The sequence below is a fragment of the Oncorhynchus keta genome, chromosome 29 (genome assembly GCF_023373465.1).
Source record: "Oncorhynchus keta strain PuntledgeMale-10-30-2019 chromosome 29, Oket_V2, whole genome shotgun sequence".
NCBI lineage: Eukaryota > Metazoa > Chordata > Actinopteri > Salmoniformes > Salmonidae > Oncorhynchus > Oncorhynchus keta.
In genome coordinates, this window is record NC_068449.1 from 730,001 (window position 1) to 751,775 (window position 21,775).

Genomic DNA, 21,775 nt, shown 5'->3' on the forward strand with positions numbered 1-21,775 from the left:
TGCCTGTCTCATCACTCTCTCTGCCTGTCTCATCACTCTCTCTGCCTGTCTCATCCCTCTCTCTGCCTGTCTCATCCCTCTCCCTGCCTGTCTCATCCCTCTCTCTGCCTGTCTCATCACTCTCTCTGCCTGTCTCATCACACTCTCTGCCTGTCTCATCACTCTCTCTGCCTGTCTCATCACTCTCCCTGCCTGTCTCATCCCTCTCTCTGCCTGTCTCATCCCTCTCCCTGCCTGTCTCATCCCTCTCCCTGCCTGTCTCATCCCTCTCCCTGCCTGTCTCATCCCTCTCTCTGCCTGTCTCATCCCTCTCTCTGCCTGTCTCATTACACTCTCTGCCTGTCTCATCCCTCTCCCTGCCTGTCTCATCAGTATCTCTGCCTGTCTCATCACTCTCTCTGCCTGTCTCATCACTCTCTCTGCCTGTCTAATCACTCTCTCAGCCTGTCTCATCACTCTCTCTATCTGTCTCATCACTCTCTCTGTCTGTCTCATCACTCTTTCTGCCTGTCTCATCACTCTCTCTGTCTGTCTCATCCCTCTCCCTGCCTGTCTCATCCCTCTCTCTGCCTGTCTCATTACACTCTCTGCCTGTCTCATCCCTCTCCCTGCCTGTCTCATCACTCTCTCTGCCTGTCTCATCACTCTCTCAGCCTGTCTCACTCTTAGATGTTTAATAATCCAACAGGGAGAATGGTCGTGGACAGACAAAAAGGTCAAAACCAGATTTATAGAGTCAAGTCTGAATTCAGGCCATCCTGATTTATAGAGTTAAGTCTGAATTCAGGCCATCCTGATTTATAGAGTTAAGTCTGAATTTCTTGAAGTACGTAAATGTGTAAAACAGGGATCGATTTTGGTACCTGTTCTCTTCACTATTGATATAAACACCATTGGTAAATCTGTAATTATTATTATTAGTTTTTAATTTATTTTTTAAACTTAATCTAGATTTGGATGATAGCATTATGTGTGCTGTTGATCTGACTGTTGATCTGTCTGTTGATCTGTCTGTTACCCTGACTGTTGATCTGACTGTTGATCTGGCTGTTGATCTGACTGTTGATCTGACTGTTGATCTGACTGTTGATCTGACTGTTGATCTGACTGTTGATCTGACTGTTGATCTGACTGTTGATCTGACTGTTGATCTGGCTGTTGATCTGACTGTTACCCTGACTGTTAATCTGACTGTTGATCTGACTGTTGATCTGACTGTTGATCTGACTGTTACCCTGACTGTTGATCTGACTGTTGATCTGACTGTTGATCTGACTGTTATCTGACTGTTGATCTGACTGTTGATGTGGCTGTTGATCTGGCTGTTGATCTGACTGTTGCCCTGACTGTTGATGTGGCTGTTGATCTGACTGTTGATCTGACTGTTAATCTGACTGTTGATGTGGCTGTTGCCCTGACTGTTGATCTGACTGTTGATCTGACTGTTGATCTGACTGTTAATCTGACTGTTGATCTGACTGTTAATCTGACTGTTGATCTGACTGTTGATCTGACTGTTGATCTGGCTGTTGATCTGACTGTTGATCTGACTGTTGATCTGACTGTTACCCTGACTGTTAATCTGACTGTTGATCTGACTGTTGATCTGACTGTTGATCTGACTGTTGATCTGACTGTTGATCTGACTGTTGCCCTGACTGTTGATCTGGCTGTTGATCTGACTGTTGATCTGGCTGTTGATCTGACTGTTGATCTGGCTGTTGATGTGGCTGTTGATCTGGCTGTTGCTCTGACTGTTGATCTGACTGTTGATCTGACTGTTGATCTGACTGTTGATCTGACTGTTGCCCTGACTGTTGATCTGGCTGTTGATCTGACTGTTGATCTGGCTGTTGATCTGACTGTTGATCTGGCTGTTGATGTGGCTGTTGATCTGGCTGTTGCTCTGACTGTTGATCTGACTGTTGATCTGACTGTTGATCTGACTGTTGATCTGACTGTTAATCTGACTGTTAATCTGACTGTTGATCTGACTGTTAATCTGACTGTTGATCTGACTGTTGATCTGACTGTTGATCTGACTGTTGATCTGACTGTTGATCTGACTGTTGATCTGACTGTTGATCTGACTGTTGCCCTGACTGTTGATCTGGCTGTTGATCTGACTGTTGATCTGGCTGTTGATCTGACTGTTGATCTGACTGTTGATCTGACTGTTGATCTGACTGTTGATCTGACTGTTGATCTGGCTGTTGATCTGACTGTTACCCTGACTGTTGCCCTGACTGTTGATCTGACTGTTGATCTGACTGTTGATCTGACTGTTGATCTGACTGTTACCCTGACTGTTAATCTGACTGTTGATCTGACTGTTGATCTGACTGTTGATCTGACTGTTACCCTGACTGTTGATCTGACTGTTGATCTGACTGTTGATCTGACTGTTACCCTGACTGTTGATCTGACTGTTGATGTGGCTGTTGATCTGGCTGTTGATCTGACTGTTGCCCTGACTGTTGATGTGGCTGTTGATCTGACTGTTGATCTGACTGTTAATCTGACTGTTGATCTGGCTGTTGCCCTGACTGTTGATCTGACTGTTGATCTGACTGTTGATCTGACTGTTAATCTGACTGTTGATCTGACTGTTGATCTGACTGTTAATCTGACTGTTGATCTGACTGTTGATCTGACTGTTGATCTGGCTGTTGATCTGACTGTTGATCTGACTGTTGATCTGACTGTTGATCTGACTGTTAATCTGACTGTTGATCTGACTGTTGATCTGACTGTTGATCTGACTGTTGATCTGACTGTTGATCTGACTGTTGATCTGACTGTTGATCTGGCTGTTGATCTGACTGTTGATCTGGCTGTTGATGTGGCTGTTGATCTGACTGTTGATCTGACTGTTGATCTGACTGTTAATCTGACTGTTAATCTGACTGTTGATCTGACTGTTGATCTGACTGTTAATCTGACTGTTGATCTGACTGTTAATCTGACTGTTAATCTGACTGTTGATCTGACTGTTGATCTGACTGTTAATCTGACTGTTGATCTGACTGTTAATCTGACTGTTACCCTGACTGTTAATCTGACTGTTAATCTGACTGTTAATCTGACTGTTACCCTGACTGTTGATCTGACTGTTAATCTGACTGTTGATCTGACTGTTAATCTGACTGTTAATCTGACTGTTAATCTGACTGTTGATCTGACTGTTACCCTGACTGTTAATCTGACTGTTGATCTGACTGTTGATCTGACTGTTGATCTGACTGTTACCCTGACTGTTGATCTGACTGTTGATCTGACTGTTGATCTGACTGTTGATCTGACTGTTACCCTGACTGTTACCCTGACTGTTGATCTGACTGTTGATCTGACTGTTGATCTGACTGTTGATCTGACTGTTGATCTGACTGTTACCCTGACTGTTGATCTGACTGTTGATCTGACTGTTACCCTGACTGTTAATCTGACTGTTGATCTGACTGTTAATCTGACTGTTGATCTGACTGTTGATCTGACTGTTGATCTGACTGTTGATCTGACTGTTGATCTGACTGTTACCCTGACTGTTGATCTGACTGTTGATCTGACTGTTATCTGACTGTTGATCTGACTGTTACCCTGACTGTTAATCTGACTGTTGATCTGACTGTTGATCTGACTGTTGATCTGACTGTTGATCTGACTGTTGATCTGGCTGTTGATCTGACTGTTGATCTGACTGTTGATCTGGCTGTTGATCTGGCTGTTGATCTGACTGTTACCCTGACTGTTAATCTGACTGTTGATCTGACTGTTACCCTGACTGTTAATCTGACTGTTGATCTGACTGTTACCCTGACTGTTGATCTGACTGTTGATCTGACTGTTGATGTGGCTGTTGATCTGACTGTTGATCTGACTGTTACCCTGACTGTTAATCTGACTGTTGATCTGACTGTTACCCTGACTGTTAATCTGACTGTTGATCTGACTGTTACCCTGACTGTTAATCTGACTGTTGATCTGACTGTTGATCTGACTGTTGATCTGACTGTTGATCTGACTGTTGATCTGACTGTTGCCCTGACTGTTACCCTGACTGTTAATCTGACTGTTAATCTGACTGTTGATCTGACTGTTGATCTGACTGTTGATCTGACTGTTGATCTGACTGTTGATCTGACTGTTGATCTGACTGTTGATCTGACTGTTACCCTGACTGTTAATCTGACTGTTGATCTGACTGTTACCCTGACTGTTAATCTGACTGTTGATCTGACTGTTACCCTGACTGTTGATCTGACTGTTGATCTGACTGTTGATCTGACTGTTACCCTGACTGTTACCCTGACTGTTGATCTGACTGTTGATCTGACTGTTGATCTGACTGTTGATCTGACTGTTAATCTGACTGTTAATCTGACTGTTGATCTGACTGTTAATCTGACTGTTGATCTGACTGTTGATCTGACTGTTACCCTGACTGTTGATCTGACTGTTGATGTGGCTGTTGATCTGACTGTTGATCTGACTGTTGATCTGACTGTTGATCTGACTGTTGATCTGACTGTTACCCTGACTGTTACCCTGACTGTTGATCTGACTGTTGATGTGGCTGTTGATCTGACTGTTGATCTGACTGTTGATCTGACTGTTGATCTGGCTGTTGATCTGACTGTTGCCCTGACTGTTGATCTGACTGTTGATCTGACTGTTGATCTGACTGTTGCCCTGACTGTTGATCTGACTGTTGATCTGACTGTTGATCTGGCTGTTGATCTGACTGTTGATCTGACTGTTGATCTGACTGTTGATCTGACTGTTGATCTGACTGTTGATCTGGCTGTTGATCTGACTGTTGCCCTGACTGTTGATCTGACTGTTGCCCTGACTGTTGATTAGGCTGTTGATGTGGCTGTTGATCTGACTGTTGATGTGGCTGTTGATCTGACTGTTGCCCTGACTGTTGATCTGACTGTTGATCTGACTGTTGATCTGACTGTTGATCTGACTGTTGCCCTGACTGTTGATCTGACTGTTGATTAGGCTGTTGATGTGGCTGTTGATCTGACTGTTGATCTGACTGTTGATCTGACTGTTGATCTGGCTGTTGATCTGACTGTTGATCTGACTGTTGATCTGACTGTTGATCTGGCTGTTGATCTGACTGTTGATCTGGCTGTTGATCTGACTGTTGATCTGGCTGTTGATCTGACTGTTGATCTGACTGTTGCCCTGACTGTTGATCTGACTGTTGATCTGACTGTTGATCTGGCTGTTGATCTGACTGTTGCCCTGACAAAACTACAGTCAGATTTAAAAGCTATGTAGGAATCCCTATCTCTGATGGTTCTCCAATGGAACGAGTTCCCGCGTATAAATACCTAGGTATTTGATGTTTTGTTTTTTAAACATATAGATGAGTTGGTTAAGAAGCTAAAGTTGTTTAAAGTTTAAAGTTTAAAGTTGTATTTTTCTACAGAAACAGACGGTGTCTTTCTCTAAGCAGTAGGAAGCAGATTATTCCTACAGAAACAGACGGTGTCTTCCTCTAAGCAGTGGGAAGCAGATTATTCCTACAGAAACAGACGGGGTCTTCCTCTAAGCAGTAGGAAGCAGATTATTCCTATAGAAACAGACGGTGTCTTTCTCTAAGCAGTAGGAAGCAGATTATTCCTACAGAAACAGACAGTGTCTTTCTCTAAGCAGTAGGAAGCAGATTATTCCTACAGAAACAGACAGTGTCTTCCTCTAAGCAGTAGGAAGCAGATTATTCCTACAGAAACAGACGGTGTCTTTCTCTAAGCAGTGGGAAGCAGATTATTCCTATAGAAACAGACGGTGTCTTTCTCTAAGCAGTAGGAAGCAGATTATTCCTACAGAAACAGACGGTGTCTTCCTCTAAGCAGTGGGAAGCAGATTATTCCTACAGAAACAGACAGTGTCTTCCTCTAAGCAGTAGGAAGCAGATTATTCCTACAGAAACAGACGGTGTCTTTCTCTAAGCAGTGGGAAGCAGATTATTCCTACAGAAACAGACGGTGTCTTTCTCTAAGCAGTAGGAAGCAGATTATTCCTACAGAAACAGACGGTGTCTTTCTCTAAGCAGTAGGAAGCAGATTATTCCTACAGAAACAGACGGTGTCTTTCTCTAAGCAGTAGGAAGCAGATTATTCCTACAGAAACAGACGGTGTCTTTCTCTAAGCAGTAGGAAGCAGATTATTCCTACAGAAACAGACGGTGTCTTTCTCTAAGCAGTAGGAAGCAGATTATTCCTACAGAAACAGACGGTGTCTTCCTCTAAGCAGTAGGAAGCAGATTATTCCTACAGAAACAGACGGTGTCTTTCTCTAAGCAGTAGGAAGCAGATTATTCCTACAGAAACAGACGGTGTCTTTCTCTAAGCAGTAGGAAGCAGATTATTCCTACAGAAACAGACGGTGTCTTTCTCTAAGCAGTAGGAAGCAGATTATTCCTACAGAAACAGACGGTGTCTTTCCTCTAAGCAGTAGGAAGCAGATTATTCCTACAGAAACAGACGGTGTCTTTCTCTAAGCAGTAGGAAGCAGATTATTCCTACAGAAACAGACGGTGTCTTTCTCTAAGCAGTAGGAAGCAGATTATTCCTACAGAAACAGACGGTGTCTTCCTCTAAGCAGTAGGAAGCAGATTATTCCTACAGAAACAGACGGTGTCTTTCTAAGCAGTAGGAAGCAGATTATTCCTACAGAAACAGACGGTGTCTTTCTCTAAGCAGTAGGAAGCAGATTATTCCTACAGAAACAGACGGTGTCTTCTCTAAGCAGTAGGAAGCAGATTATTCCTACAGAAACAGACGGTGTCTTTCTCTAAGCAGTAGGAAGCAGATTATTCCTACAGAAACAGACGGTGTCTTTCTCTAAGCAGTAGGAAGCAGATTATTCCTACAGAAACAGACGGTGTCTTCCTCTAAGCAGTAGGAAGCAGATTATTCCTACAGAAACAGACGGTGTCTTTCTCTAAGCAGTAGGAAGCAGATTATTCCTACAGAAACAGACGGTGTCTTCCTCTAAGCAGTAGGAAGCAGATTATTCCTACAGAAACAGACGGTGTCTTTCTCTAAGCAGTAGGAAGCAGATTATTCCTACAGAAACAGACGGTGTCTTTCTCTAAGCAGTAGGAAGCAGATTATTCCTACAGAAACAGACGGTGTCTTTCTCTAAGCAGTAGGAAGCAGATTATTCCTACAGAAACAGACGGTGTCTTTCTCTAAGCAGTAGGAAGCAGATTATTCCTACAGAAACAGACGGTGTCTTCCTCTAAGCAGTAGGAAGCAGATTATTCCTACAGAAACAGACGGTGTCTTTCTCTAAGCAGTAGGAAGCAGATTATTCCTACAGAAACAGACGGTGTCTTTCTCTAAGCAGTAGGAAGCAGATTATTCCTACAGAAACAGACGGTGTCTTCTCTAAGCAGTAGGAAGCAGATTATTCCTACAGAAACAGACGGTGTCTTTCTCTAAGCAGTAGGAAGCAGATTATTCCTACAGAAACAGACGGTGTCTTTCTCTAAGCAGTAGGAAGCAGATTATTCCTACAGAAACAGACGGTGTCTTTCTCTAAGCAGTAGGAAGCAGATTATTCCTACAGAAACAGACGGTGTCTTCCTCTAAGCAGTAGGAAGCAGATTATTCCTACAGAAACAGACGGTGTCTTCCTCTAAGCAGTAGGAAGCAGATTATTCCTACAGAAACAGACGGTGTCTTCCTCTAAGCAGTAGGAAGCAGATTATTCCTACAGAAACAGACGGTGTCTTTCTCTAAGCAGTAGGAAGCAGATTATTCCTACAGAAACAGACGGTGTCTTTCTCTAAGCAGTAGGAAGCAGATTATTCCAACAGAAACAGACGGTGTCTTTCAGATTATTCTACAGAAAAGCAGTAGGAAGCAGATTATTCCTACAGAAACAGACAGTGTCTTTCTCTAAGCAGTAGGAAGCAGATTATTCAGAAAAACAGTGTTTCCTCTAAGCAGTAGGAAGCAGATTATTTATCAGAAACAGACGGTGTCTTTCTCTTAAACAGTAGGATTCAGATATTCCTACAGAAACAGACGGTGTCGTTTTGTTACAGTAGGAAGCAGATTATTCCTACAGAAACAGACGGTGTCTTCCTCTAATCAGTAGGAAGCAGATTATTCCTACAGAAAAGACGGTGTCTTTTTAAGCAGTAGGAAGCAGATTATTCCTACAGAAACAGACGGTGTCTTTCTCTGAAGCAGTAGGAACAGATTATTCCTACAGAAACAGACGGTGTCTTTTGAAGTTTAGGAAGCAGATTCTCCACAGAAACAGACGGTGTCTTTCTCTAAGCAGTAGGAAGCAGATTATTCCAACAGAAACAGCACTGTCTTTTGCTGGAACAATTATTCCTACAGAAACAGACGGTGTCTTCCTCGAAGCAGTAGGAAGCAGATTATTCAGTAAACTGTTTGATGTGTTGTTGATTATGTTATTTATCATAGCTGCTAAAACTCTTAAACCTTTGGATTCCATCTCCCACAGTGCCCTTCGTTTTGTTACAGATGACAGTTTTTATACTCATCACTGTATCCTGTATCAAAAAGGTTGGTAGGACGTTACAGACCAAAAATACTCTATTTTTGTTTATGAGGCGCTACTTCCTAAACTTCCATCTCGTCTAACTTTGCTGCTGAAGCATAAACACCTGAGTTGCCGTTCACAGGACTTTTTGAGGTTTCCTAGCGTCTCCACCGAGCTCGGTAAATCTGCTTTTAGTTTAAAAGCACTGTATTGCTGGAACAAAATTCAAAAATACGCTTCATCTTGATGTCTTGGTGCCGTTCGGGCGGTTTAGAGTATTGATCATCTTGATGTCTTGGTGCCGTTCGGGCGGTTTAGAGTATTGATCATGTTGATGTCTTGGTGCCGTTCGGGCGGTTTAGAGTATTGATCATCTTGATGTCTTGGTGCCGTTCGGGCGGTTTAGAGTATTGATCATCTTGATGTCTTGGTGCCATTCGGGCGGTTTAGAGTATTGATCATCTTGATGTCTTGGTGCCGTTCGGGAGGTTTAGAGTATTGATCATCTTGATGTCTTGGTGCCGTTCGGGCGGTTTAGAGTATTGATCATCTTGATGTCTTGGTGCCGTTCGGGCGGTTTAGAGTATTGATCATCTTGATGTCTTGGTGCCGTTCGGGCGGTTTAGAGTATTGATCATCTTGATGTCTTGGTGCCGTTCGGGAGGTTTAGAGTATTGATCATCTTGATGTCTTGGTGCCGTTCGGGAGGTTTAGAGTATTGATCATCTTGATGTCTTGGTGCCGTTCGGGCGGTTTAGAGTATTGATCATCTTGATGTCTTGGTGCCGTTCGGGAGGTTTAGAGTATTGATCATCTTGATGTCTTGGTGCCGTTCGGGAGGTTTAGAGTATTGATCATCTTGATGTCTTGGTGCCGTTCGGGCGGTTTAGAGTATTGATCATCTTGATGTCTTGGTGCCGTTCGGGAGGTTTAGAGTATTGATCATCTTGATGTCTTGGTGCCATTCGGGAGGTTTAGAGTATTGATCATCTTGATGTCTTGGTGCCGTTCGGGAGGTTTAGAGTATTGATCATCTTGATGTCTTGGTGCCGTTCGGGAGGTTTAGAGTATTGATCATCTTGATGTCTTGGTGCCGTTCGGGCGGTTTAGAGTATTGATCATCTTGATGTCTTGGTGCCGTTCGGGAGGTTTAGAGTATTGATCATCTTGATGTCTTGGTGCCGTTCGGGAGGTTTAGAGTATTGATCATCTTGATGTCTTGGTGCCGTTCGGGCGGTTTAGAGTATTGATCATCTTGATGTCTTGGTGCCGTTCGGGCGGTTTAGAGTATTGATCATCTTGATGTCTTGGTGCCGTTCGGGCGGTTTAGAGTATTGATCATCTTGATGTCTTGGTGCCGTTCGGGAGGTTTAGAGTATTGATTTGGGGGCGTATTTCTGGAGGAATCTAACCGTTTTCTGGGGGATTTGTGATGTTTTATTTGTGCTTCCCATTACTGTATATATATATATATATAGCCTTCTGTAGCACAGTTGGTAGAGCATGGCGCTTGTAACGCCAGGGTAGTGTGTTCGATTCCCGGGACCACCCATACGTAGAATGTATGCACACATGACTGTAAGTCGCTTTGGATAAAAGCGTCTGCTAAATGGCATATATTATTATATTATATATATATATATATATATACACACAACCAGTCAAAAGTTTGGACAGACCTACTCATTCCCGGGATTTTCTGTATTCTATTATTTTCTACATTGTGCAATAATAGTGACGACATCAAAACTATAAAATAACTCACGGAATCCTGTAGTAACCAAAAAAAGTGTTAGACAAATTCTTCAAAGTAGCCAACTTTTTCCCTTGATGACAGCTTTGCACACTCTTGGCCTGCTTCCCCTGGAATGCTTTTCTGACAGTCTTGAAGCATTTCTCCCCGCATATGCTGAGCACATGTTGGCTGCTTTTCCTTCACTCTGCGGTCCGACTCATCCCAAACCATCTCAATTGGGTTGAGGTCGTGGGATTGTGGAGGCCAGGTCATCTGATGCACTCTCTTTCTTGGTCAAATAGCCCTTGCACAGCCTGGAGGTGTGTTGGGTCATTGTCCCGTTGAAAAACAATTGATAGTCCCACTAAGCGCAAACCAACCAACTAACCAAATCAACTAACTTTAAGCACCAGCTGTCAGAGCAGCTCACAGATCACTGCACCTGTACATAGCCCATGTCACGCCCTGACCTTAGAGAGCCGTTTTATTTCTCTATTTGGTTAGGTCAGGGTGTGATGTGGGGTGGGCATTCTATGTTCTATTTTCTATGTTTTTGTATTTCTTTGTTTTGGCCGGGTAAGGTTCTCAATCAGGGACAGCTGTCTATCGTTGTCTCTGATTGGGAACCATACTTAGGCAGCCATTTTTCCCACCTGTGATTGTGGGTAGTTAACTTTGGTTGTGGCACTTAGCCCTGTAAGCTAAGTGGCGTAATTTTACAATAAAAGTAAAATGTGGGGAAAGGAAAATGTACGCTGCACCACGCTGCACCTTGGTCCACTTCTTTTGACGGCCGTAACAGCCCATCTGTAAAATAGCCCATTCAACTCCCTCATCCCCATACTGTTATTTATTTATTTTGTTACTTTGCACTGCAGTATTTCTACTTGCACATTAATCTTCTGCACATCTATCACTCCAGTGTTTATTTGCTATATTGTAATTATTTAGCCACTAGGGCCTATTTTTTGCCTTACCTCTCTTATCCTACCTCATTTGCACACACCGTATATACATTTTTCTACTGTATTATTGAATGTACGTTTGTTTATTCCATGTGTAACTCTGTGTTGTTGTTTGTGTCGCTATGCTTTATCTTGGCCAGGTCGCAGTTGTACATGAGAACTTGTTCTCAACTGGCTTACCTGGTTTAAATAAAGGTGTTCTCAACTGGCCTACCTGGTTAAATAAAGGTGTTCTCAACTGGCCTACCTGGTTAAATAAAGGTATTCTCAACTGGCCTACCTGGTTAAATAAAGGTGTTCTCAACTAGCCTACCTGGTTAAATAAAGGTGTTCTCAACTGGCCTACCTGGTTAAATAAAGGTATTCTCAACTGGCCTACCTGGTTAAATAAAGGTGTTCTCAACTAGCCTACCTGGTTAAATAAAGGTGTTCTCAACTGGCCTACCTGGTTAAATAAAGGTATTCTCAACTGGCCTACATGGTTAAATAAAGGTGTTCTCAACTGGCATACCTGGTTAAATAAAGGTAAAATATATATATTTTTTTGTTTGTTTTTAAAGCCCAAACCAGATGGGATGTCGTAGCCTTGCAGAATGCTGTGGTAGCCATGCTGGTTAAGTGTGCCTTGAATTCTAAATAAATCGCTGATAGTACCACCAGCAAAACACCCCCACAACATCAAACCTCCTCCATGCTTCACGGTGGGAACCACACGTGTCAGATCATCCATTTACCTACTCTGCGTCTCACAAAGTCACAGCGGTTGGAACCAAAACTCTCAAATTTGGGCTCATCAGACCAAAGGACAGATTGCCATCGGTCTAATGTCCATTTGTATTTGTATTAATTATGGATCCCCATTAGTTCCTGCCAAGGCAGCATCTTCTCTTCCTGGGGTTTATTATGGATCCCCATTAGTTCCTGCCAAGGCAGCAGCTACTCTTCCTGGGGTTTATTATGGATCCCCATTAGTTCCTGCCAAGGCAGCAGCTACTCTTCCTGGGGTTTATTATGGATCCCCATTAGTTCCTGCCAAGGCAGCAGCTACTCTTCCTGGGGTTTATTATGGATCCCCATTAGGTCCTGCCAAGGCAGCAGCTACTCTTCCTGGGGTTTATTATGGATCCCCATTAGTTCCTGCCAAGGCAGCAGCTACTCTTCCTGGGGTTTATTATGGATCCCCATTAGTTCCTGCCAAGGCAGCAGCTACTCTTCCTGGGGTTTATTATGGATCCTCATTAGTTCCTGCTAAGGCAGCAGCTACTCTTCCTGGGGTTTATTATGGATCCCCATTAGTTCCTGCCAAGGCAGCAGCTACTCTTCCTGGGGTTTATTATGGATCCCCATTAGTTTCTGCCAAAGCAGCAGCTACTCTTCCTGGGGTTTATTATGGATCCTCATTAGTTCCTGCAAAGGCAGCAGCTACTCTTCCTGGGGTTTATTATGGATCCCCATTAGTTCCTGCCAAGGCAGCAGCTACTCTTCCTGGGTTTTATTATGGATCCCCATTAGTTCCTGCTAAGGCAGCAGCTACTCTTCCTGGGGTTTATTATGGATCCTCATTAGTTCCTGTCAAGGCAGAAGCTACTCTTCCTGGGGTTTATTATGGATCCCCATTAGTTCCTGCCAAGGCAGCAGCTACTCTTCCTGGGTTTTATTATGGATCCCCATTAGTTCCTGCCAAGGCAGCAGCTACTCTTCCTGGGTTTTATTATGGATCCCCATTAGTTCCTGCCAAGGCAGCAGCTACTCTTCCTGGGGTTTATTATGGATCCTCATTAGTTCCTGCTAAGGCAGCAGCTACTCTTCCTGGGGTTTATTATGGATCCCCATTAGTTCCTGTCAAGGCAGAAGCTACTCTTCCTGGGGTTTATTATGGATCCCCATTAGTTCCTGCCAAGGCAGCAGCTACTCTTCCTGGGGTTTATTATGGATCCCCATTAGTTTCTGCCAAAGCAGCAGCTACTCTTCCTGGGGTTTATTATGGATCCTCATTAGTTCCTGCAAAGGCAGCAGCTACTCTTCCTGGGGTTTATTATGGATCCCCATTAGTTCCTGCCAAGGCAGCAGCTACTCTTCCTGGGTTTTATTATGGATCCCCAAGGCAGTTTATACCATTTTAAAACATTACAATACAATTACAATACAAATTTCACAACACATTGGGTGTCCTCAGGCCCCTACTCCACCACTACCACATATCTACAGTACTAAAGTACTAAATACATGTATATGTATAGTGCATATGTTATTGTGTGTGTGTGTGTGGTGTGTGTGTCTGTGCCAATGTTTGTGTTGCTTCACATCCCTGTGTTTTTTAAATATAATTTTACTGCATCAGTTACCTGATGTGGAATAGAGTTCCATGTAGTCATGGCTCTATGTAGTACTGTGGTCCTCCCATAGTCTGTTCTGGACTTGGGGACTGTGAATAGACCTCTGGTGGCATGTCTTGTACATTTAGAACCGTCCCCCCACCCCAGTACATTTAGAACTGTCCCCCACCCCAGTACATTTAGAACTGTCCCCCACCCCAGTACATTTAGAACCATCTCCCCACCACAGTACATTTAGAACCGTCCCCCATCCTAGTACATTTAGAACCGTCCCCCAGTACATTTAGAACCGTCCCCAGTACATTTAGAACTGTCCTCCCACCCCAGTACATTTAGAACTGTCCCCCACCCCAGTACATCTAGAACCGTCCCCCACCCCAGTACATTTATAACTGTCCCCCACCCCAGTACATTTAGAACAGTCCCCCAGTACATTTAGAACTGTCCCCCACCCCAGTACATTTAGAACCGTCCCACACCCCAGTACATTTAGAACCGTCCCCCAGTACATTTAGAACCGTCCCCCACCCCAGTACATTTAGAACCGTCCCCCAGTACATTTAGAACCGTCCCCCACCCCAGTACATTTAGAACCGTCCCCCAGTACATTTAGAACCGTCCCCCACCCCAGTACATTTAGAACCATCCCCCAGTACATTTAGAACTGTCCCCCACCCCAGTACATTTAGAACCGTCTCTTAACCTTGATATGTGGTAGAAAAGTCACTAATGATCGTGAAGTAACCTTGTTAGGTGGTAGAAAAGTCACTAATGATGGTGAAGTAACCTTGTTAGGTGGTAGAAAAGTCACTAATGATCGTGAAGTAACCTTGTTAGGTGGTAGAAAAGTCACTAATGTATTACACTAGATTAAAGACTAATGTTCTGGGTGAAATTCATGTAACTTAAACAGGTTCACACAGTACCCCATAATCACCACATAACATTACATTTCCTTATGTGGATATATTACAAATCTAAATTCCAAACTGTTCATGGTTCTCAGACAATGAAGTCATTTTATAGAGGGAGGGAGAGCAGGGAGGGAGGGAGGGAGAGCAAGGAGGGAGGGAGGGAGTGAGAGCAGGGAGGGAGGGAGAGCAGGGAGGGAGGGCAGGGGGAGGGAGGGAGGGAGGGAGGGAGGGAGGGAGGGGAGGGAGGGAGTGAGAGCAGGGAGGCAGGGAGGGAGGGAGAGCAGGGAGGGAGGGAGAGCAGGGAGGGAGGGAGGGAGGGGAGGGAGAGCAGGGAGGAAGGGAGGGAGGGAGGAGGGAGGGAGGGAGGGAGAGCAGGGAGGGAAGGGAGGGAGGGAGGGAGGCAGGGAGGGAGGGAGAGCAGGGAGGGAGGGAGAGGAGGGAGGGAGGGAGGGAGGGAGGGAGGGAGGGAGGGAGGGAGGGAGAGCAGGGTGGGTGAGAAGTCAGCTAAGCAAAGTGTTCTTGTTTAAACAGGCAGCTGTGATAAATGATAAAGTCTGCAGTCCGGCCCGGTTAGGGTAAGGGTAAGGGTAAGGGTAAGGGTAAGGGTTAAGGGTTAAGGGTTAGGGTAAGGGTAGGGTTAGGGGGTAAGGGTTAGGGTTAGGGTTAGGGTTAGGGTTAGGGTAAGGGTAGGGTTAGGGTTAGGGTTAGGGTAAGGGTAGGGTTAGGGTTAGGGTTAGGGTAGGGTTAGGGTTAGGGTTAGGGTTAGGGTTAGGGTTAGGGTTAGGGTTAGGGGTTAGGGGTGGTCAGCGTCACAGATGGCACCCTCTTCCCTGTATAGTACATGTAGAGGTCTGGTCTAAAGTAGTGTACTATATAGGGAATAGGGCCCTGGTCTAAAGTAGTGCACTATATAGGGAATAGGGCTCTGGTCTAAAGTAGTGTATTATGTAGGGAATAGGACTCTGGTCTTCAACCATACAACCTAGCTATAGTAACCTTCGTAACCTTCCTTCAACCATATAATCTCCCTATAGTAACCTCCCTTCAACCATATAATCTCCCTATAGTAACCTCCCTTCAACCTAGCTTTAGTAACCTCCCTTCAACCATATAATCTCCCTATAGTAACCTTCCTTCAACCATATAATCTCCCTATAGTAACCTCCCTTCAACCTAGCTTTAGTAACAAACCTTCAACCATTCATGTATTACTTAATCAATTGATAAAGCTGTCGAAGGACAATGATGACTGGATGTGTAAGTTATGACTGTTGTGTAAACTCGTTAGTCCAGAAAGTTTGAAATCAAAACTAAGTCGTCTCCAATCTCCTACTTCAGTGTTCTAGTCAAAGTATATAAGAAAATTCCTTGGTTCTAGTGTTTGGTGAGCACAGAATTGCACAACGGTGCCAACAGCTGGATGGGAGGTTACAACTGGTCAAGGCAGTCTACAAACCGGTATTTAAGATTAACGATAACGACACTCTAAAAATGTGTGGTTCAACAAGGGTTCTTCTAAGATCCTCAAAGTTATTTGAAGAACCTTAGGGTTCTAAGGTTCTTAGAACCCCAACCCCATAGAAGGTGGGGTTCATCGAGGAACCTCCTTAGTTGGTGGGGGTTCTTGTGGGAACCTCCTTAGTTGGTGGGGGTTCTTGTGGGAACCTCCTTAGTTGGTGGGGGTTCTTGTGGGAACCTCCTTAGTTGGTGGGGGTTCTTGTGGGAACCTCCTTAGTTGGTGGGGGTTCTTGTGGGAACCTCCTTAGTTGGTGGGGGTTCTTGTGGGAACCTCCTTAGTTGGTGGGGGTTCTTGTGGGAACATCCTTAGTTGGTGGGGGTTCTTGTGGGAACCTCCTTAGTTGGTGGGGGTTCTTGTGGGAACCTCCTTAGTTGGTGGGGTTCTTGTGGGAACCTCCTTAGTTGGTGGGGGTTCTTGTGGGAACCTCCTTAGTTGGTGGGGGTTCTTGTGGGAACCTCCTTAGTTGGTGGGGGTTCTTGTGGGAACCTCCTTAGTTGGTGGGGGTTCTTGTGGGAACCTCCTTAGTTGGTGGGGGTTCTTGTGGGAACCTCCTTAGTTGGTGGGGGTTCTTGTGGGAACATCCTTAGTTGGTGGGGGTTCTTGTGGGAACCTCCTTAGTTGGTGGGGTTCTTGTGGGAACATCCTTAGTTGGTGGGGGTTCTTGTGGGAACCTCCTTAGTTGGTGGGGTTCTTGTGGGAACCTCCTTAGTTGGTGGGGGTTATTGTGGGAACATCCTTAGTTGGTGGGGGTTCTTGTGGGAACATCCTTAGTTGGTGGGGGTTCTTGTGGGAACCTCCTTAGTTGGTGGGGGTTCTTGTGGGAACCTCCTTAGTTGGTGGGGGTTCTTGTGGGAACCTCCTTAGTTGGTGGGGGTTCTTGTGGGAACCTCCTTAGTTGGTGGGGGTTCTTGTGGGAACCTCCTTAGTTGGTGGGGGTTCTTGTGGGAACCTCCTTAGTTGGTGGGGGTTCTTGTGGGAACATCCTTAGTTGGTGGGGGTTCTTGTGGGAACCTCCTTAGTTGGTGGGGGTTCTTGTGGGAACCTCCTTAGTTGGTGGGGGTTCTTGTGAGAACCTCCTTAGTTGGTGGGGGTTCTTGTGGGAACCTCCTTAGTTGGTGGGGGTTCTTGTGGGAACCTCCTTAGTTGGTGGGGGTTCTTGTGGGAACATCCTTAGTTGGTGGGGGTTCTTGTGGGAACATCCTTAGTTGGTGGGGGTTCTTGTGGGAACATCCTTAGTTGGTGGGGGTTCTTGTGAGAACATCCTTAGTTGGTGGGGGTTCTTGTGGGAACCTCCTTAGTTGGTGGGGGTTCTTGTGGGAACATCCTTAGTTGGTGGGGGTTCTTGTGGGAACATCCTTAGTTGGTGGGGGTTCTTGTGGGAACATCCTTAGTTGGTGGGGGTTCTTGTGGGAACATCCTTAGTTGGTGGGGGTTCTTGTGGGAACCTCCTTAGTTGGTGGGGGTTCTTGTGGGAACCTCCTTAGTTGGTGGGGATTCTTGTGGGAACATCCTTAGTTGGTGGGGGTTCTTGTGGGAACATCCTTAGTTGGTGGGGGTTCTTGTGGGAACCTCCTTAGTTGGTGGGGGTTCTTGGGGAACCTCCTTAGTTGGTGGGGGTTCTTGTGGGAACCTCCTTAGTTGGTGGGGGTTCTTGTGGGAACATCCTTAGTTGGTGGGGGTTCTTGTGGGAACCTCCTTAGTTGGTGGGGATTCTTGTGGGAACCTCCTTAGTTGGTGGGGGTTCTTGTGGGAACATCCTTAGTTGGTGGGGGTTCTTGTGGGAACATCCTTAGTTGGTGGGGGTTCTTGTGGGAACATCCTTAGTTGGTGGGGGTTCTTGTGGGAACATCCTTAGTTGGTGGGGGTTCTTGTGGGAACATCCTTAGTTGGTGGGGGTTCTTGTGGGAACATCCTTAGTTGGTGGGGGTTCTTGTGGGAACATCCTTAGTTGGTGGGGGTTCTTGTGGGAACATCCTTAGTTGGTGGGGGTTCTTGTGGGAACATCCTTAGTTGGTGGGGGTTCTTGTGAGAACATCCTTAGTTGGTGGGGGTTCTTGTGAGAACCTCCTTAGTTGGTGGGGGTTCTTGTGGGAACATCCTTAGTTGGTGGGGGTTCTTGTGGGAACATCCTTAGTTGGTGGGGGTTCTTGTGAGAACCTCCTTAGTTGGTGGGGGTTCTTGTGAGAACATCCTTAGTTGGTGGGGGTTCTTGTGGGAACCTCCTTAGTTGGTGGGGGTTCTTGTGGGAACATCCTTAGTTGGTGGGGGTTCTTGTGGGAACCTCCTTAGTTGGTGGGGGTTCTTGTGGGAACCTCCTTAGTTGGTGGGGGTTCTTGTGGGAACATCCTTAGTTGGTGGGGGTTCTTGGGGGAACATCCTTAGTTGGTGGGGTTTCTTGCAGGAACCTAACTGCCCAACTGAAACATTTGGATTTGAAAGGACAGCAGGTGCAGCCACTTAAACTTAACTTAAACTTAACTTAAATTTAAGGCAAGGTTTGTCCCTTGTATGATCTAAATTGATATTGTTTCATGATGATACCATCTATCTTTATAAAAACAGAAAAGGGTAAGAATATGTAGGCTATAAGAACATGTTGAAGGCTGTATTGGGTGCAGATGACTGAACTTGTCATGACTTCCACTGCAGGTGGCTCCTCTTCCTGTTCGGGCGGCGCTCGGCGGTCTATTAGCTTCCACTGCAGGTGGCTCCACTTCCTGTTCGGGTGGCGCTCGGCGGTCTTCGGCGCCGGTCTACTAGCTGCCACTGAAGGTGGCTCCTCTTCCTGTTCGGTTGGCGCTCGCCGGTCTACTAGCTGCCACTGAAGGTGGCTCCTCTTCCTGTTCGGGTGGCGCTCGCCGGTCTACTAGCTGCCACTGAAGGTGGCTCCTCTTCCTGTTCGGGCGGCGCTCGGCGGTCTATTAGCTTCCACTGCAGGTGGCTCCACTTCCTGTTCGGGCGGCGCTCCTGTTCGGGGGGCGGTCTATTAGCTTCCACTGCAGGTGGCTCCTCTTCCTGTTCGGGCGGCGCTCGGCGGTCTACTAGCTGCCACTGAAGGTGGCTCCTCTTCCTGTTCGGGCGGCGCTCGGCAGTCTACTAGCTGCCACTGAAGGTGGCTCCTCTTCCTGTTCGGGCGGCGCTCGGCGGTCTACTAGCTGCCACTGAAGGTGGCTCCTCTTCCTGTTCGGGCGGCGCTCGGCGGTCGTCGTCGCCGGTCTACTGGCTGCCACCGATCCCCTTTTCCTTTTCTGTTCGTTGTGTCTTAATGGTTGCACCTGTTTCGCATTTGAGATTTGATTCAGGACTATTTAAGCCTGTTAGGCTAGACCTGTTTTTTGTGCGGGCTTGTTTTCTGTTCGTCTAGGTTGGTCGAGTGTCGTGTTCCGTGTCTGTTTGTGCCCAGTTTTGGGTTGGACACTTTTTGATTATCGCCTGTTGTTTTGGGCGTTTATGTTGGATACCGCCATGAAGTTGGGTTTCCCCCATTATCCTCTGCTCTCTGTGGTTAACTCCGCCCCCCCCCCACAGCTCCTGGCTGTGTGACATAACTGCTCACCCTAGTGTCTGTGTCTGCAGGTAAACAGACGAGGAGGCATTCAAAGGTACACTACCTTTCAAAAGTTTGCTGTCACCTAAGAAATGTCCTGTTTTTGAAAGAAAATAACGTTTTAAATAACATTAAAATAACATCAAATTGTTCAGAAATAGAGTGTAGACAGTGTTAATGTTGTAAATGACTACTGTAGCTGGAAACGGCTGATTTTTTACCGGAATATCTACATAGGCGTACAGAGGCCCATTATCAACAACCATCACTCCTGTGTTCCAATGGCACGTTGTGTTTATCATTTTAAAAAGGCTAATTGATCATTAGAAAACCGTTTTACAAGTTATGTTAGCACAGCTGAAAACTGTTGTTCTGATTAAAGAAGCAATAAAACTGGCCTTCTTTAGACTAGTTGAGTATCTGGAGCATCAGCATTTGTGGGTTCGACTACAGGTTAAAAATGGCCAGAAACAAAGACCTTTCTTCTGAAACTCGTCAGTCTATTCTTGGTCTGAGAAATGAAGGCTATTCCATGCGTGAAATTGACAAGAAACTGAAGATCTCGTGCAATGCTGTGTACTACTCCTTTCACAGAACTGCGCAAACTGGCCTTAACCAGAATAGAAAGAGGAGTGGGAGGCCCCGGTGCACAACTTAACGTTGTAAATAATAATAATAATAACAATAAGTAAAAAATGAGTATGGCTGTTGTCGCCAGCCACAAAATACTGTATCTGTGCTAGTCTGTTGCATACTGTATCTGTGCTAGTCTGTTGCATACTGTATCTGTGCTAGTCTGTTGCATACTGTATCTGTGCTAGTCTGTTGCATACTGTATCTGTGCTAGTCTGTTGCATACTGTATCTGTGCTAGTGTGTTGCATAATGTATCTGTGCTAGTGTGTTGCATACTGTATCTGTGCTAGTGTGTTGCATAATGTATCTGTGATAGTCTGTTGCATACTGTATCTGTGCTAGTGTGTTGCATACTGTATCTGTGCTAGTCTGTTGCATACTGTATTTGTGCTAGTCTGTTGCATAATGTATCTGTGCTAGTCTGTTGCATACTGTATCTGTGCTCGTCTGTTGCATACTGTATCTGTCCTAGTCTGTTGCATACTGTATCTGTGCTAGTCTGTTGCATACTGTATCTGTGCTAGTCTGTTGCATACTGTATCTGTGCTAGTCTGTTGCATACTGTATCTGTGCTGGTCTGTTGCATACTGTATCTGTGCTCGTCTGTTGCATACTGTATCTGTGCTAGTCTGTTGCATACTGTATCTGTGCTAGTCTGTTGCATACTGTATCTGTGCTGGTCTGTTGCATACTGTATCTGTGCTCGTCTGTTGCATACTGTATCTGTGCTAGTCTGTTGCATACTGTATCTGTGCTAGTCTGTTGCATACTGTATCTGTGCTAGTCTGTTGCATACTGTATCTGTGCTAGTGTGTTGCATACTGTATCTGTGCTCGTCTGTTGCATACTGTATCTGTGCTAGTCTGTTGCATACTGTATCTGTGCTAGTCTGTTGCATACTGTATTTGTGCTAGTCTGTTGCATAATGTATCTGTGCTAGTCTGTTGCATACTGTATCTGTGCTCGTCTGTTGCATACTGTATCTGTGCTAGTGTGTTGCATACTGTATCTGTGCTAGTCTGTTGCATACTGTACCTGTGCTAGTCTGTTGCATACTGTATCTGTCCTCCTCTGTTGCATACTGTACCTGTGCTAGTCTGTTGCATACTGTACCTGTGCTAGTCTGTTGCATACTGTATCTGTGCTAGTCTGTTGCATACTGTATCTGTGCTAGTCTGTTGCATACTGTATCTGTGCTAGTCTGTTGCATACTGTATCTGTGCTAGTCTGTTGCATACTGTATCTGTGCTAGTGTGTTGCATACTGTATCTGTGCTACTCTGTTGCATACTGTACCTGTGCTAGTCTGTTGCATACTGTACCTGTGCTAGTCTGTTGCATACTGTATCTGTCCTCCTCTGTTGCATACTGTACCTGTGCTAGTCTGTTGCATACTGTACCTGTGCTAGTCTGTTGCATACTGTATCTGTGCTAGTGTGTTGCATACTGTATCTGTGCTAGTGTGTTGCATACTGTATCTGTGCTAGTCTGTTGCATACCGTATCTGTGCTCCGCCCACCTGACCCTCGAGGCAGTCTGTCAGTATGGTAGTAACAGTATCTGTGCTGAGGCAGTCTGTCAGTATGG

General features: G+C 45.3%; 1 protein-coding gene across 2 annotated transcripts in view; it reads right to left on the bottom strand.

Annotated features, from left to right (window-relative positions):
* The window catches only part of fbln5 (fibulin 5), a 75,212-nt gene that overhangs the window by 27,220 nt on the left and 26,217 nt on the right, over positions 1-21,775 (bottom strand). The gene's annotated exons all lie outside the window — the stretch shown is intronic.